At 37.8% G+C, this 4805-nt stretch overlaps 1 non-coding gene across 1 annotated transcript; it reads left to right on the top strand.

Moving 5' to 3' along the window:
* The first annotated feature begins 2797 nt into the window (after positions 1-2797).
* On the top strand, positions 2798-2905 carry LOC126016986 (U6 spliceosomal RNA). Its single transcript, XR_007498666.1, has one exon. It is a non-coding gene; the product is annotated as a U6 spliceosomal RNA (small nuclear RNA).
* Positions 2906-4805: the final 1900 nt, after the last annotated feature.

Raw genomic sequence — 4805 nt, 5'->3', positions numbered from 1 at the left:
GGCAGCGATAGAACAACTATGACAATAATAGTTGGAAATGTCCACTCTGGACAAAAACTGGGTGCTGAAAGGTGATAAAGTGATATGCATGATTCTTCATCAGAAAATAGTGTTTAAAAGGAAATAAAATAGAATTAGGGGGAGAAAGACAGAGACAGGGAGAGAAAGAGAAAGTGTCAGAGAAGAAAAATGTCTGAAGCTGAGGGCAGGAAGTGAGGGAGGGCAGGAGGGAAATTGGGGACATTGTTGGTGGTGGGAAATATGCACTGGTGAAGGGTGTTGGATGTTATATGATTGAAATGCAATCATGTACACAACTTTGTAACTGCAAAAAACCCCACAGTTGTATTATCAAACAATCTTGTAACCATGGTGTTAAATAAAGTAATTGCAAAAGAATGTTTCAGCAGATAAAATATAGCAGCCTGGAAGGTAAGGGAGGAGAATATGGGATACATGCTGGGAACGGGGGTGGAGGGGAGGACAAGTTTGGTGGTGGGAATTCCCCTGATTCAATGTCAATATGGACCTAAAATATTACTGTGAAAGATATATAATACACTTTGGTCAAAATAAAAATCATTATTATAAAAAAATAATTGCTGAAGAGCAAAAAAATAGCAGTGGTCAGTGTACAGGTACTAGAGACCACTGCAACCTATAGCCTCCTTATTCAACACAGCATTAAAAATGACACCTCTCTGACATTTCTCTGCCATTTTTTGTACATATAACATGTGCTCAATATTTTTCAGCTGTATATGCTTGCTGTCCACCCTTGTGCAAGACTTTTCTGAAAACCAACTAGAACATGTATAAACTGTGACATCATTTCATCTCTGCCTGGCATAAAACTGCTGGCCTGATCATGCTGGTGGATATCCTTCCCCACTGAGAGTATTTCTTTGCCAACAAGGCCCCTCTTTTCATTGCATTTGTCCTTGTATTTTTTCTAGCACAACATTACCACTTAAGTAACTTAGCATCTTTAGAATAGTCTTCCACACAAGAGCCTGAGCTCTACTCTGTTTCCAAAGAACCAAAGTTTCTCTTGGACTATTCAGCTGATCAGATGTGTTAAAAATTCACCTCTGATGAGAGGTTCCTTTGATCACTGCATTTTTTTTTCTGCAGAAGAATTTTGAAGCTAGTTTCTGGAATGACACTACAAAAGGATATCAGGGTGGCGAGCAGTAGGAGCCTGGGTGGAAGTGGATGGGAGAGAGAAGCAGACTGAAAGGGAGGAAAAATAGAACGTGGGCCTCTCTACAGGGCAGAGAACCCCATGAAATAAAGGAATTACACAATCCAAGAGAATATCAGTGGCGACTCCAGCCTGGATCTGTGGACTATTTGTTTTTACAATGTTGGTTTTACAGCATTTTCCCCAAACTGCCCCACTTGGGGTTGGCTATGCAAATTAAGAATCTGCTGCTATGGTGTTACTGGGAATGAACTTTGGTGGTCTTCTTTGAAATTCTTATTTATTTATTTATTATTTATTATTTCTTTTTTTATAGGGGTCCAGTATTTATGCCTTTGGACAATTTTCCAGGCTGGTAATAGAACAACTTTTTTAGAACTCATCTTAGTTTGACTCCTTCTCTAAAACTAATTTCCTGAGATCTCCTAGCTACCTGCCTGATTCAACTTTCTTTTATCTCTTCTCAAAATATTCTTCCTTTCTGATAGCAAGTTTAGAGAGAAACTGGCCCAAACTGTCAGCTCTAGGACTATAGGCTACCCACTTAGTCCCCCTCAGACCAGTGCCCTCATTAGGACAATGCATGAGTTGAAGGCTTGCTTCCATCTCAGTGGATTGTTGTGAAGAGTTAAGGCCATTGGGAATGCACAGACACCAAAAGTCCATTAGATGGTGATGACAGTCTACTTCATCCTCTTTAGCACCCTCTTCATCTCCATTCAGACTGCTTCCTTCTAAGTTTTGCAAAAATTTCTGCCTCTCCACCAGGAAAGGAACTTAAGCACCGTTTTGAAGATCAGTCGTCCTTTGTTACAAATATCGGCCTCTATCTGTTTGATCTTTAGCTAAGCGGCCCAATGTGGACACAGCCTGTGTCCGTTAGAGTACCTGGGAAACGTGCTTTTAAAACCTGCTTATTCCTTTCTCTCGGCAAGCGATAACCCGCCAACCTCTGAGTGCAGGCAATTTGCAAGGTATTGATTGACCCGACTCTTGCACTTGCTCCGGGAACACACACGCACTGTAAAACTTGTTTCTTCCTTATGCCATTGGATTTCTCTTATTTTCTGTGTGCCTGACAATAGTCCAAATTCGATCCTTGACCCTAGAATTTTACTGCTGTGCTTTTCTTCTTAAACTGGTTCTTTTAGCAGTGATATCAGCTAATGCCCCAAACTCATCTCTGTTGATATCAGTAATACTCCAATCCCATCTCCACTGACATCGCTAATGCTCAGACCCATCTTCCCCAATATCACCTAATGCCTCAAATCCCTCTTTCCATGGATTCAGTAAAGACTGGGGAGGAGGCATTAGCCAATATCAGTACTGAAAGAAGGGAACTAAAAGGAAATAGCCAATGCAGTTCTGTACAAAATATCACAATGCTAGCAATTAAAGGATGAAGTATAATTTCAATATTGAATTATAAATGAAGTATAATAGGCAAACATTGTGTACTTAATATACACCAGTCACTCTGCCAGTTACTTTTACACTCTGCCAGACAAATCTTGAAATAGTCTCTATTTCCCTCATTTGGGGGTAGGCAAAATAATTTTATTTAAAAAACCAGAGAAAAGAAGGAAGTCCGTGCTCGCTTCGGCAGCACATATACTAAAATTGGAACAATACAGAGAAGATTAGCATGGCCCCTGCGCAAGGATGACACGCAAATTCGTTGAAGCGTTCATATTTAAAAAAAAAAAAAAAAAGAAGGAAGTCCATGATGTGTAAGAAAGGAATTACACTCTCCAATGAGGATTGTGGGTGGATTCCAAGTAGAATGTCCATTTATTTTCATCTCATGGATGAAAGAACTGAGACTTGCATGGATTACGTCATGAGCATGTGGTTGCACTTGGTCAGGGGGAAATTCTAAACAGACATAGTCTTGGCTTTGAGGGGCTCTACTAAATGACACCCCTATATGTCCTTCTTTGCATTCTTCTTTATCTTTTTTTTCCTGCTGTTCTAATAATTCATCTCATGACCTCAAGGCATTAAACTACATCCCTTCCCGGGTCTTTTCTCTTGAACTCTAAACCAACTGAGAGAACAAAATAAGTACCAGAATGAATATGAAAAGATGGGCTCTGTTGGGTTGAAGTAATAGTATATCAGGTAGGATGCTTGCCTTGTATACTGTTGACCCAGATTTAGTCCCAGGCTCCCCAGATGCTCTGAAGAGTCAACCAGCAGTTATTCCTGAGCCTTACTCCTGCATCAGAAGTAAACTTTCAGCATTGTCAAGGGTGGTCCTACAAAATAAACTAAAGAGTGCATGCATGCACACACACATATATTGGCCTTTCTGTATATTATATATATGCATATATATGTATATATATTGACCCTTTTGCTGACAAAAACTGGACTACTGGAATACTGGGCCTTTTGTATACATTAAAAGAGGATATAGATTGACAGCATAATAATTAAGGAAAATTGAGTAACTTCAAGAAGTTATTCTTTTTTAACAAATAAATATATATTATTTAATTTAAATAAAGCAACACAGAATAGTAAATATGATGTTACCATCTTAATAGTTATTGAATTCATAGATGTATATTAAGCAAATTAAGTGTTTAAAACTTCATTAAGTGTTTAAAAATATTTTTATCTATAAAATGCTAACCAATAATAAAAAGGAAAAAATAAATAATAAAAAAATCTATTAACATTTTCGTGATTTTTACTTAGACCAAAAGCTTGTTAAGAAAAATATTATTTGGTAATATTTTTGGAGGGTAGGTTCTTTCCCCCAAATGCTCAGCAAGCCCAAGGAGGTTTCCCAGACATACTGATACTCAGCCAACTGGATAGGAGGTTCAGTGACTGGGTCCAGTGATACTGCTAGGGTTCTGAGGTCACACATTGATAGATTGGGAGTCCATGGTGCTGGGGCCTGAATTTAGACTACATAATTCCATGCATGCACTCACTCCTTTTCTTGGGTAACTTTTGATATCCAATAAGAATAAAGCCACAAATTCAATATTCAATCAGAAATATTCAATATTCAAAAGAAAAGACTTCAAAATTCAAAAGAAGATTTTAGAATCACACACAAAATCTAGATATAATAAGGACAAATTGAGAAGAAACCACAGAGAAATAAACATTATACAAAGATTTTAGTATTGCCCCAAGGGCTTTCGTTCTTTGGCCTGTTATACTTAGTCATTTAATCTTACAAGAATGTTCTATATGAGCCATTCAATAAGGCCCAGTCTAAGTATTGCTTCTGTATTCATGCTTAGGAGCTGGGATGTAGCTCAGTGATCAGAGTATGTGTCCTGCATGTGTGGGTTGTGAATTCCATCCCTGTTTTCATTTCTCCAGCATGACAAGCAAAATTTCACTTCTTTAGTTTACTGACAAAACTCTAATAATAATATTTTTGATAATTAAAATCCTATCCCTATATTTACTAAAAATACATAAGTATTATGTTTTATACCCAAACTCCCTGCTATAATGATTATTTTCAACTCTGGTGTTAGCAGACTATGGACCTCAACACTTGATTGCTGGGTCCTTGAAAAAAAATCTGTATTTGGCAACTTCTACTATCAACAATCTTCTATAATTTTGG

The sequence above is a fragment of the Suncus etruscus genome, chromosome 8 (assembly GCF_024139225.1).
Source record: "Suncus etruscus isolate mSunEtr1 chromosome 8, mSunEtr1.pri.cur, whole genome shotgun sequence".
Classification (NCBI taxonomy): domain Eukaryota; kingdom Metazoa; phylum Chordata; class Mammalia; order Eulipotyphla; family Soricidae; genus Suncus; species Suncus etruscus.
Note: the sequence above shows the minus strand (reverse complement) of the source record. Positions and strands in the feature narration are given on the sequence as shown.